General features: G+C 42.4%; 1 protein-coding gene across 7 annotated transcripts in view; it reads left to right on the forward strand.

Moving 5' to 3' along the window:
- ARHGAP18 (Rho GTPase activating protein 18) overlaps positions 1-13776 on the forward strand; it is a 190491-nt gene that overhangs the window by 105110 nt on the left and 71605 nt on the right. The window lies entirely within an intron of this gene.

A 13776-nucleotide genomic window follows, 5' to 3' on the forward strand; every position in this document is an offset into this window, starting at 1 on the left:
ACTCGCAGCATATGGAAGTTCCCAAGCTAAGGGTGGAATCGGAGTGACAACTTCAGGCCTACACCACAGCCACAGCAACAGGGAATCCAAGTCGTGTCTGTGACCTACATCGCAGCTTATAGCAACGCCAGATCGATGATCCACTGAGCAAGGTCAGGGATCGAACCTACATCCTCATGGATGCTAGTCGGATTTGTTTCTGCTGACCCACTGTGGGAACTCCCCCAGGAACCCACTTAATACACAAAGGGTCTTCTTGATTAAGGCATGGAGGTAGAGACAAATGAGTCTTATATAAGGTGGGTGTGAACTATAGGTGTACAGTGTCACCCAAGGGTTGCTAATATATTTTATATTTAGCAGGTCCAAACTGACCTCATCACAGTCTCTGCCAAACCTGCGCCTTGTTCTGTATTCTCTGTCCCAGGTAGTGATGGCCGTCTGCTTGCCTGTCCAGGAACAAACTGTGGCATCATCTTGGTTTCCTCTGTATCTTCCATTTACTTTAACTGGACGTCAAGGTCACTTGAGCCTACTTGAGCAAAGCTTCTCGACTTTGTCCTTCACTTCTGTTTCTATCAATACCTGCTGGATTCAGATCCTTATCGTCCCTTGTGCTAGGACATCATAGCTCCAGGCTGTTTCCGTATTTATTCCTCTTAAAAGGATGTTTCTTAAACACTCATTGGGAGTGACATTTGCTTGTTGAAAACCTTCCCCTGTCACAGTCCAAGGTTTCCATATGACAAGCAAGGTCCAGCACACTTGGCTGTAGCCTTTATTCCCCCAAAGCCTGACACCGTTCTCTTCCCCCCCCCCCCCCCCCGCCCCCGCCGCCCCGCCACTGGTTGCACCTCCCTGAAAGTCAGTGGCCTTGGTGTATATCAGTCCACTCATAGTTCCCCAAACTCACGGTGTATTTTTGTTTCTGTGTCTTTGCTCTTACGGTTGCCACGGCCTTTAATGCTTTTCTCCTCATGTTCTACCTGACAGAATCCTACTCCGCCTTCAAGTTCTAGTTCATATCACCCTTTGATGAAGTGGTGACCAAATCTCCTTCTTTGTGCTGGTGACGTTTCTGATCTGTGTTCGGCAGCAGTTGCCACTTGCAATATTGTTTGAAGCTCATCGCACAGGTTTTTGTTGCCTACCAAGTTCTGTGCCCACCTTGTCTGAAGTACACTTGCACTCATTGTTTTGCCTGGTGGGGAATAAAGTAGCTTTTCCCTAAATGTTGGCTGAGTCACTGAAAAGGCAAATGTTCTATAGATGAAGAGACGTGCAGTTTTACATGTTGGAAGTAGGGGATTCCATCATTTGTCCATATTGGGCTATCTGAGGAGGACCTGCCTACTGCCCCGTCCATGCTGCAGCTGTGCTGTCAGTACAGGAGTCCCCAGCCATGGATGGAGCACTTGAAATGTGGCTCATCCAAACTGAGTTGTGGTGCAAGCATAGGTTACAGGGTGTTTATATTGATTACATGTTGCAAGGAGCATAGTTTGGGTGTATCGAGTTAAAGGGTGCCATTAAAATTAATCGTACCTGTTTCTTTTTGCTTTTTCAATTTGGCCACTAGAAAATTTTGAATGACTGTTGGGGTTTGTCAATTAGACAGCGCTGTTGTAAAATAACAATATATCGTCACATTCAAAACAACTCAGGAAGATTTCCTGCCACTCCCTCAATTGTACTTTTTAATATTCTATCGAGCGTTTAATGTTTAGGGTTAAGATTTCAATTATGAGTTACTGTTTTAAAAATAAAATCATTTATATGAAAATGCTACCACTGTTCAGTGTCTGAGCTTTAGTATCTTTTGAGATGATTCTTTTGATTCTTTCCGAGCTGCCAAACTAAATCTCAGGAACTTTACCGTATGTCACCTGTGTTAATAAAAACTCAGACTATTTTATGTATTTATGTATGTATATATTTACTATGATCTATGGAGTGATAAAAAAGGGAAAATGAGAACATTTTCCTTGTAATCTATGTCTTTAACCTTACTGCCTGCATAGTTTCTCAGTGCTTAAAACTTTCTGCTTAATTAATTTTTCTACGTTGAAAGCTTAAGATTCTATAAAAGTTTTTTTAAGGTCGAGATGCGTAAGACACTTAGAAAAATTTCTTGTAGCCATAAAATCCTTTTCCAGTACATTCTTAAATGGAACTCCAAATAACTAATAAATCAAAGTAAAGCTTCTATTATTGAGGGGGTAGGTGGGGAACCCAGAAAGGCCCCTTTCTTTAAAAAATGCATCACAAGGAGTTCCCCCACCATGTCTTGGTGGAAACAAATCTAATATCCATGAAGGACGCAGGTTCGATCCCTGGCCTCACTCAGTGGGTTAAGGATCTGGCATTGCTGTGAACTGTGGTGTAGGTTGCAGATGTGGCTCAAATCTGGCATTGCTGTAGCCGTGGTGTAGGCCGGCTACAGCTCTGAATTGACCCCTGGCCTGGGAACCATATGCCATGGATGCAGTCCTAAAAAGACAAAAATAAAACTCTCTTGTCAACTTCCGTTAAAAAAAAATGCACCACTTAGGCAAAGTGACTGGCTAAATTAAGACTTTATATGTGAAAAATCAGTGTGAACAGATTCGAGTTACATAATTTTTAGAATTGGAAGCAACTCGAGGTATTATTACAGGGTAAGTTTTCTGTTATGCTCACACCGTGAACAGTAGAGCTGGAGATAAGCCGGCCTCTTCTGTCCTCCAATAGAATCTTCTTTTCTGTACCATCCAGTGATAATTACCTAAGAAGTGCTCTTTCTTGGGACATTAATATGGCCGAACAATGATGACAGTACCTGAGGTGGGGGTGAGAACCTGTTGGAGATAAATGAGGGCATATGTACCATGATTCAAGGAGCAGTAACCCCAAGTAAGGATGAGGTGAATGCCTCAGAGGTAGCCAATAAATGTCAGTCTCTCTTCCTTCTGTACTCACTCCATCGCTTCTTGCAATTCACTGATTAGGGTTTAAAATGGCACAATGAATTATGCAAAAGCTGTTTCTGCAGGAGGGGCTGTCTTGCAGCCTAATGCAGCACAGATGGAAAGATCCTCTTTTAATCATTGTTCTCACAACACTTGGAAGCTTTTTGAGGAATAAGCACTCAGAAGTGGAAGTGAATGGCCTTCAACAGTAAATGAATTCCTTCTGCAGAGAGGAACCGAAATGTATTTATGATGCAGATGGTTGCCCTGTGTTTGAATGCTCATCCTTGTCTTCTGAGATTCATGCTTAGAAGCAAAATGTCTCTTGAAATACTTGGGTTTTAGATGGTTCCACTGGAGAAATTACTTCTGCCCAGACTGGCCCGACATGTATTATTATTATTTTTCTTGAGGAAAGGCGACGAGTATTTAAATGTCAGCTCACTCTGTTCATGAAAATATGCAAATTCCCTCTCTTTTTCTGATCCTTAGTTACTACTGAAGAGACCGAATTCGTTAGCATCCCCTTACTTTTATTAGCATAATATTAATGCAAATCATTAGCAAAGCTTTTTAAAAAAGAAAGCAGAACCATCCATGAAGAGCAATTCAGAGCAGTGTTTACTTCCTCCGTGAGGAAGAAGAAACATTTAGGATTAGGTTTCCAACTGGTATCTGTGCCAAGGACCACCCACCTGGGCCCAAGCAGGTATACCTTGGAGGTTTCATTTGCAGGGCAAGAACCAATCTGAAAAAGGCCCCTGAAGGGAAAATTTCAAAATAAGGTGATATGCAGCTACCTGTATCATGATTCAGATGCCATTAAGGATGTGTACTGTAGGGTTTATTTCTAAAACACTGCTTTTTAATGTATAGGAGGAAAAAGGAAGTGAATGTTATTTGTTGGCCAATTCAAGGTATAATAAGGGACTGACTGAAAACTATGCCCAGCAAAAGGGTTAGTATAAAGAGGACACTGATTAATTCTTATTTGCTTGGAGGAAATGGGCTTAAATTAGAGGGAAGTAAAGTTGAATCCAATAGCAGGAAGACATTGTTGGCTCTGGGGAGTGCTTTATAAAATTAGAATGAGGTACAGCAAGAGCCTAGAATCGCCCTTCTTAGCTCCTCTTACTGTGCTACAAACATTTCTTACACTTTCTGGCCTCCGTGTCTGCCTCTGTTTAACTGGAATGAGCATGGTAGCACCTGCTGTCTGCGCCAGGCATTTGCACGGAGCTGATGCAGCTCCGAATTGTTGTTTTCCTGCGTGTTTTATCTCCTCTATTATCCCGTGCTCTCTCGGGGATTGGAGGTGAGGCCCTGTGCTGCTTTGGACATCAACATGTATATTATGTTGCAATTAATGAGGAGCCAGTATTTGTTGAATGAATGTATGAATCACAGCTTAGTTATCTGCTTTTTGTTTTTTTTTTTTTTTTTTTTTTTGTCTTTTTGCTATTTCTAGGGCCGCTCCCGTGGCATATGGAGGTTCCCAGGCTAGGGGTCCAATCGGAGCTGTAGCCACCAGCCTACGCCAGAGCCACAGCCACACAGGATCCGAGCGGCGTCTGCAACCTATACCACAGCTCACGGCAACGCCGGATTGTTAACCCACTGAGCAAGGGCAGGGACCGAACCCGCAACCTCATGGTTCCTAGTCGGATTCGTTAACCACTGCGCCACGACGGGAACTCCAGTTATCTGTTTTTTATTACCAAGCAAGACCCAAGCTCTGTAGCAGCAATCCACCGAAGCACTGAAGTGTTGACTGTATTTCAGTTCCACTGTTCTTTCTAGGGTCCCCTTCATCACTAAAGATGGAAAATATGCTTTATTATATGGATTAATTTCATCACAATGATTTTTTAAAAACAAAATTGAGGAGTTCCCATTGTGGCTTGGTGAGTTAAGAACCTAACCTAGTGTCTGTGAGGCGGGGGGTTCCATCCCTGGCCTCCATCAGTGGGTTAAGGACCTGAGTTGCTGCAAGCTATGGTGTAGGTTGCAGATGCAGCATCCAAGCTGGTGTTGCTGGGGCTGTGGCATCGGCTTGCAGTGGTAGCTCCAATTCGATGCCTAACCTAGGAATATCCATATGCCACAGGTGCTGCTCTAAAAAGAAAAATAAATAAAATTTAAATATAAAAAATTGACATTCCTGTGATGTTAGATAGGTTGGTTGCATTTGCTTAGAGAGTCACAAGTATTTCTAAAAACAGCTGTGGCGTTCCCGTCGTGGCTCAGTGGTTAACAACTCCGACTAGGAACCATGAGGTTGAGGGTTCGGTCCCTGCCCTTGCTCAGTGGGTTAAGGATCTGGCGTTGCCGTGAGCTGTGGTGTAGGTTGCAGACGCGGCTCGGCTCCCGCGTTGCTGTGGCTCTGGCGTAGGCCAGAGACTACAGCTCCAATTCGACCCCTAGCCTGGGAACCTCCATATGCCGCGGGAGCAGCCCAAGAAATAGCAAAAAATAAAAATAAATAATAAAATAAAAAAAGTTCTATTAAAAAATAATAAAAAATAAAAACAGCTGTGTTAGGAGTTCCTGCTGTCATGCAGCGGGTTAAGGATTTGGCGTTGTCTCCGAAGTGGCTTGGGTTGGGAACTTCCATATGCTGTGGGTGTGGTTGAGAAAGAGCAAAAAAAAAAAAAAAAAGCTATGTATTTTAGTTTATCGAAGCAGCTTCAGCAAAGAACTGAAGTCCTTTATGAGGTGGGAACTCTTGGCTTTCAAATACCTGAGTTGAAAAAAACAAAGAACAGGAAAATGTTGTAAGTCTTGCATCTTCCCTGTAGAGTGTCTGACAACCCTAGGTCTTTCTGAAGGTTTATTACTTGGACAAAATAGTAAAGGAAGTTCATCTTTGATCCTTCCTGGCTACCAGGCCCTTGGTGCTCTGCACAGATACCACCTTCTGCTCTGGGGACCCATGTCCTCTTAATCCTTTCTACTCCTTTTAGAACTTAGTTCTGGTCTCCAGAGGCTCTGTTCTCCAATCTGTGGTCCATTGGCTAATCTCGTTTGCAGTGTTAGCCTCCTAAGACCACAGTTCGTTCTTCCACCTCTCTTTCCTGGCAGGGTGGGACATGGGTAGCAGAGCCTTGGCCCCGTGCAGAAAGCAGTGTTCAGAAAGGTCACCTTTGGTTAAGAAAGAGATTATCACTGTCTGCATGGTTTCTTTGTAGGGACTGGGTGGAAAGGAGAATCCATATATGGGGAGAACAGAAGAGAGCAAGAGGAAGGGCAGTGGAAGACTGGAGGTAGACATCCTCGAGCTGGACCTTGATTTAACATCAGCCTTTTACGTAGAGTGCCAGCAGCCTGGGCCTGGGGGCGATGTGGGGGGGGGGGCGTCTCTCAAGGACATTGGCTTCTTGGGAACTTCCTAACCAATTTCAGACTCCCCCCATGGAGTGGTATTTTGGAACCAGATGCTAAGTGGGAATATTCCTGCCCCATGTAAGTAACAGGTCAATGAGCTAGAGATTCAGAGCTTTCTTGCTTGCTTGCTTGCTTGCTTTCTTTCTTTCCTTTCTTTTCTTTCTTTCTTTCCTTCTTTCTTTCTTTCTTTCTTTCCTTCTTTCCTTCTTTCTTTCCTTCTTTCTTTCTTTCTTTCCTTCTTTCTTTCTTTCTTTCCTTCTTTCCTTCTTTCCTTCTTTCCTTCTTTCCTTCTTTCCTTCTTTCCTTCTTTCCTTCTTTCCTTCTTTCCTTCTTTCCTTCTTTCCTTCTTTCCTTCCTTCTTTCCTTCTTTCCTTCTTTCCTTCTTTCCTTCTTTCCTTCTTTCCTTCTTTCCTTCTTTCCTTCTTTCCTTCTTTCCTTCCTTCTTTCCTTCTTTCCTTCTTTCCTTCTTTCCTTCTTTCCTTCCTTCTTTCCTTCTTTCCTTCTTTCCTTCTTTCCTTCCTTCTTTCCTTCTTTCCTTCTTTCCTTCTTTCTTTCCTTCTTTCCTTCTTTCCTTCTTTCCTTCTTTCCTTCTTTCCTTCTTTCCTTCTTTCCTTCTTTCCTTCCTTCTTTCCTTCCTTCTTTCCTTCTTTCCTTCTTTCTTTCTTTCTTTCTTTCTTTCTTTCTTTCCTTCCTTCCTTCCTTCCTTCCTTCCTTCCTTTCCTTCCTTCCTTCCTTCCTTCCTTCCTTCCTTCCTTTCTTTCTTTCTTTCTTTCTTTCTTTCTTTCTTTCTTTCTTTCTTTCTTTCTTTCTTTCCTTCCTTTCTTTCTTTCCTTCCTTTCTTGTCTTTTTGCCTTTTCTAGGGCCGCTTCCGTGGCACATGGACGTTCCCAGGCTAGGGGTCCAATCGGAGCTGTAGCCGCCGGCCTACGCCAGAGCCATAGCAACGCGGGATCCCAGCTTCCTCTGCGACCTACACCGCCACTCATGGCAACGCGGGATCTTTAACGCACTAAACAAGGCCAGGGATCGAACCCTCAACCTCATGGTTCCTAGTCGGATTCGTTAACCACTGAGCCACGATGGGAACTCCTCAGAGGCTTCTTAAGAGAACCAGGATGGAAATAACCTAGGACAGGATGAGGAGTTCCCCGTGTGGCTCAGTGGGTTAAGAACCCCACTAATAGCCATGAGGATGTGGGTTCCATCCCTGGCCTTGCTCCATGGGGGATCTGACATTGCCACAAGCTGCAGTGTAGGTCGCAGACGTGGCTCAGATTCGACCCCTAGCCCAGGAATTTCCATAGGCTGCAAGTGCAGCCCTCGAAAGAAAAGAATAGAAAAGAAAACAAAACAAAACATAAACTCGGACAGGCTTATAAACTTCCAGTTTGGGGGATTTAATCCTCACAGAATTCGATTTACCTGTGGGTGGCATTTAGCAGAGCTCAGTATGTCCGTGACTGTGCTAGATGGTGTGGGAATGCTAAGGAGTAGCATTAGTTGTTTTCTTACCAATATTTTTTCTTTACCTTCTGCTTTTCTTCCCTGCATCCCCTGCAGCTTCCTGTAATTCCTTGCCCCTGTCACTGCCCCCTGAGCTCTGTTCCTGTCCTCTGAACAGAGCTGGGTGGCTTTTGCTGAGAACACTTGTTTTTGTGGGATTTTTGTTTTATTTCAATTTTCCCTTCTAAGGTTAAACTTGAAATCTGCCCCCCCATCAATATTTTACCCATTGGAAATTGCCTTTCGTTTCCCGTGTTTTATTTTATAATTCATGTATCTTTGAGACAACTTGCATCCACACCTGTCTTGTATTAGTCAGCTCAGAAAAAAAGCAGTCTCGGAAAATCTCATTTTAAATGAAAAAAATTAGCCAGTAGCATTCACATCGTCTCCTTTGTGACTGACTTCCACATTTAGTGGAAACTGTTACAGATGAATCCTTTCCAAATTTGGGTAAATTATTTGAGAAGCTGGAAGTTATTCCCCCTCCCCCCCTAGTCCCCTCAGGAGAGCTGACTTATGGCACCTGGCTTAGAAAACTACTTCCTGGCCTTCAGTATTTATCAGTGGAGCATTATAGTATTTGAAGGTCATTTGGAGCTATCCATAAAATTACACACTGCAGCCTAAGTGAAGCAGCTTTCTTTTTTCCTACCCAGGTATTTGCCACACTGTTGCTGCTATTTTAAATTGTTCTATTATTACTATTCACCAGGATTACATTGAAATGATGTAGAAGTGTGTATATCCTCTCTCTTTTTATTGTATTATATAAACACAGACATCCTTTCACTTTTAGCATTTTCTTCTAGTGTCTGTCTATAATATTCTTCTTTTTTTTTTTTTTTTTTTTTTTGGTCTTTTTGCCTTTTCTAGGGCCACTTCTTGCAGCATATGGAGGGTCCCAGGCTAGGAATCAGAATCTAATCAGAGCTGTAGCCACCGGCCTACACTACAGCCACTGCAACTCGGGATCCAAGTCACGTCTGCAACCTACACCACAGCTCCCAGCAACGCTGGATCCTTAACCCATTGAGCAATGTCAGGGATTGAACCTTTGTCCACATGGATACTAGTCAGATTCGTTTCAGCTGAGCCATGACGGGAACTCCAAGCATTTCCCTACCTTATTGTAACAATCTCAATGAACCAAAAAGAGATTAATAATAATGTCTGCATCTCTTCCACAATATGTGCCCATGTGTGTAGCTTGAGTTATTATCAAAAGTTTTTTTTTCAATCTGACTTTTCCTTGTGCCCACATTTTTATTAGCACAGGAAAATTGATGTTAATATGTATATAAAAGTCTTACAGAAGGGCAGGAGTTTGGCCCATAAAAATAAGTAAAACCAGTGCTATATTCAACACTATTCCAATATGAAGTTTAAAAATATTAAGGCTCATGGGTTCATGTTACATCAACAAATATTTTGTTAGTACCTCTGTGATGGCAGGCATCATGAATCTATAGCAACCTATTTTATGGGTTGGATGAGGATATTAGAAAATTGTAGTGTGTTGATCTAAAGTCAGTCAGCACCCAGAATGAGATTCCTGGCAGCCGTTAAACATTTACTCTGAATCCTCGATCCTCAGTTATACTGTGAAGTCTTGTATGTGAAAGAATTGTGCATTGGTCAAAATTTATCTGTTTGTGTTCATGTATTTTTAAGGCATGTTGGCGAACTGCAATGATGAGATTCTAAGCTAATAGAAGGCATGATAGGGGGCTTTTGAATGACAAGTTCAAGAATATTAGAGAAGACAGAAGACTTTGGGTCCTCATTAGTGAATCCCCTTCTTCATTTCACCCCAGAAAATGTGTTGAAAACTTGATGGATTTCTCAGGAAGAAAAGGGCACAGCTGAGACAAAAAAGACAAAACTTGGATTTGTTAAAAGCAATAAAATAAATGGGTAAAAGGTTGATGACAATTTTGGATGCTAACAACTACCTTTGAAACCGCATGACTGTTGGGAAACAAGAACCAGGCATTAGATAATTGTCATGAGAAAGCCAGACTCCCTCTCAGGAAAGAACAGCCTCCATTAGGAAGGAGCGAATGGGCTTCTGGCAGATCCAGGAGGACTGTGCAGTCCAGGGAAGAGAGGGATCCCCGCAGGTGCTGTGGAGGTAGCCTCAAATCATTGATCCGATTCTATGGAAATGATTGAATGGAGGGTGAAGTGGGGGTGAGTGGGTCGCTGGCAGTTAGACAGGAAGTGAAATTCTTTGTGAGGAAGGACAGGTGAACCTCAGCAGGGCCTCAAGCGTGTCAGGGACAAGGCTGAAGCAGAAGTCATGACCCAGAGGCCCATGTGGGAGAGTTGTCTGGGTCACTGGTTCAGTGAGGAACTGGAAAATTCCACTCATACCTAGCGTTAGTGTCACTTAGAATCTGTCTCACGACAGGGCTTGAGTGGGTTGCCTGGAGAGACATCTCCGATAAGGTGCCCAACATACAGTGGGCGTTCAACAAATATTTAGAAATTTGGTTCAGAGATTAAGCTGACAGGATGGAACCAGAGAATGTGGGCTTAACAAACCGTGTGCCGGAGCTTGTTTGTGACTTAGTGTTATGACCATCTGATGTGACATTGGCTCCTTCTTTTGTATGTTTCTATTCCCTCATAAGGACGCCTACTTTCAAACTGAACACCCAAGAGTTACCGAAGCATAAAACAATTACCTTTTAGGGTTTCCTAATGACTGATTTCTTTATTATCTACTTTTCATGTCCCTATTTTATTCCTTTGTAGTTTTGTGCAATTAAATAAGAAACACCTTAGAAATTAAAAAGGTATTATTTTAGAGGCAGCAGTAATTTCATAATTAATAACTGAATAATTCACCAGAATCTGCTATGGTAAACAAATTGCTAAACCCAGGTACACCCAGATTGAGAGAGAGAGAAATAAAAAAAAACAAAACAATCCTACAATTTCTCACCCCAAGGAATATACAGTATAGGGGTAGAGACGTGAGTGTGAGTGTCGCAGTGCAGGATGTGGTCAGGGCTGTGGGGTGACTGAAGAAGTGAGGAAATGTCTTTATTCCAGTCCCCCTATGGAGAAAGGGACCAGGATACAAAATAGAGTAATGACAACTGGGAAGCAGATCCAGCTGGAGCACCTGTGCTCACAGTGCCAAGTAGCTGCTGGTGTTGAATCTCCAGGCGGCTGTCTGACTAATCAGGACAAGAAGAGGAAGGCCTTCTGGCCAAGAGATGGGTCAGGTGCATCCAAGTGCTGGGGACAAATCCTAGTGACAGAGGATTGAATGGAGTGCTTGTGCAAACTCCATTGGATAGGCTCTGAACCAGTCTTCCAAGATCTTGGTATTTTATGTCAAAGCCCACTGTACATCTTTTTACCCTTGTCTTGGAAAATATTTTTGACCTTTAAGATCCCTGGCTCCCCTTTGGCTCCCCTTGGTTGAGTCATCTCTCGGACTGGGGAAGAATAACTACCTTCTGAGGGAGGTTGGGGAAGCTCAGGGACCAAAGAGGATCTCACTTCTACTCAGAACCAGGGCTCAAAAATAGGAAAGACCTGTGTCTGATGGCCCATGTTAGCTTGTAATTTCCCCTTTATGCACCCTATGTCTGTACCTAAAAGGGAAGTTCATTTTCCACACTCACCTTGGCTGCCTCATGACTCTCGCACCTGCCTTTCTGTCCTGTGCCTTTTCACCTTTCTTTTCTACTCTACCTGATGGTGGTCGCTGCCTGTACCCTATTCGTTTAGTGATAGTCACATGCGAATGTGCCACAGTTTTCTATAAAAGTGATAAAGCCAAGTTTTCAAAGCTCTCTCAACAGTGTCACTAGTGGGCTTTGCCTCTCAGTTTTGCCTGGGCCATGTTGTGTAAATAGAGCGTCATCAGTTCATTTGCTCATTGTTTGGCTGCCTGTCAAAACTGGGTAGACACTAACCCTGAAGACTACGCCAATGTGGTGTACAGATGTTAGGTGACTGTGATTTTTTTAAAAGAAAAAGAAAACTGAAAGAAATAATAAGTAAATTTTATTTTGCCGCCCCCCCCACCATGAAAAGGGCAAAATATACAAAGAGTAAAAGTAAGTTTACCTGAAATGTGAAAATTAACATATTTTGAAAACGATAGTGATTGGGTTGGATAGGAGATGGGAGGAATCCTTTCCCTGGACTCGAAGGCCGCCTGGGAGTGAGAGCAGGCCAGTGTGGTATGGCTCTCCAATCAACTTCTTACCGCCTTTGGTCATTGTCAGTTTTCTTTCTTCTGGTGGCAGAGCTACTTCTAATAATTACTGCTTTCAGGGAAACAAGAGTAGGCATTCACTTCCTGGGGAAAAATGACTTGGGTCATTCACAGGCTGCAGCTTTTCATAGTCAATTCAAATTCAGTGTAGACTGATAGACAAGGCCATTACAGGGTATTAAGAGCTTCACCATCTCACTAGGGCAGAGATTACTTCTTTAATATCACTGACAAGAAGAGAAAAATCTACACATCAGAAACACCCCTTCCCCACATCCTAGAGATAATATAGATGGCGGAGCAGAGCGAATTTTTAAAACATTAAAAAAAAATTTAAACCTCTTGAAAACAAAGCTTTTGTGTGTGTGTGTGTGTGTGTGTGTGGATATATCTGAAGTCATGCCCCAGCATGGCAAACCATGTTTGAGAAAATGCACTGGAAAAGATTTCTCATGCATTTTAAAGAGGTATGCTTTGATTGCTAAATGTATTTTTCTCTAGATAAGTGCAGTGGTCATTTAAAAACATTAATTGTAGACTGTGTCATAAGATCTCTTTGGGTTGTGCTATGTGCCAGTACAAGCTCACAAAGACTGGAGCATTGGACGTGAAAAAAGTAAATTCTACCCTTTCTAGTCAATTTGGTATAATAAAATGGCCGCTGAAGAAGAAACGAGGATACTGATCTTGGTTCCACCATCACTTTGTTGAGATTTTGAAGAAGATTGACCCCTGGGGTCTCTTTACCTCATCTAGAAAGTGAATGGGGTAGGCTTAAATCTCCAAGCTCCCATACCATTCTAAAGGTGACACTTCAATAAATATGGCTTCATCTAAAATATACTTGGTCATTATAGTTGATGATAAGTCATGATGTTAAGTCATAAATAGCAACTTTTTTTGGTGCATTAAAAACCAAACCAAACTAAAACCAAACCAAAATAACTTTATTTTCTTACATATCTCAATCCAGTCACTTCTTTTCCTATAGTGGAAATAAAAGTAGAATAAGGAGCATGAAAGAAAGGATACCTCTTTTAGAATCTTGTTTTTTTTTAAAAAAAAAAAACAAAAAAAATCAACCAACACTCAACCAAGCCCTAGCATCAAGAAAGCAGACTTTGGGCCACAAAGATGCCTCTGCAAGGGCCAGAACTAGGAAAGACTGGACATGAAGTGTAGCAACATGACTCTTGATGGGGTGGGATACAAAAAGTAGAGGTTGGATCAGATAGTTGAATATGGATTCAAGGAAACATCCTAGTCCCAAATCAGGGCCTCAAGGTGGTTGTAGGAAGAGGTACAGATGACAGAGAAACTTAAAGAAAATATACTTTTTCAAATACATTGGCCGAAAGAGGAAGCTTAGACTTTCTGCCCACCATACATGGTGGATAAAAGCAAGTGATGGAAGACATTGGCAAGGCAGGGTTTTTAAATGATGCTTTTATTCTTTGTCATTGTAGTCAGAATTGCATATGGATGTATCACTGGAGTAAGTCCCAGTTTGGATGAAAGGCTGTAAAACTAAACTAAAAAGAAGTAGGTCAAGAGTCACTAGGAGAGCATGTCTGTTTCTTTCAGTAAGGCTTTCTGGAGGGTTGCCCACAGAATTGCAGAGTGTTTTTTCAGATCCATTAGGTGTTTTTGAGAAATCCTGGAGCAGCAGTTATCAAAGTGTGGTTGTGGAACACCTGAGGC

The sequence above is a fragment of the Sus scrofa genome, chromosome 1, assembly GCF_054392235.1.
Source record: "Sus scrofa isolate SSC_HxYL_T2T_F1_AM1 chromosome 1, Sscrofa_HxYL_maternal_Yorkshire_Landrace_v2.0, whole genome shotgun sequence".
Classification (NCBI taxonomy): Eukaryota; Metazoa; Chordata; class Mammalia; order Artiodactyla; family Suidae; genus Sus; species Sus scrofa.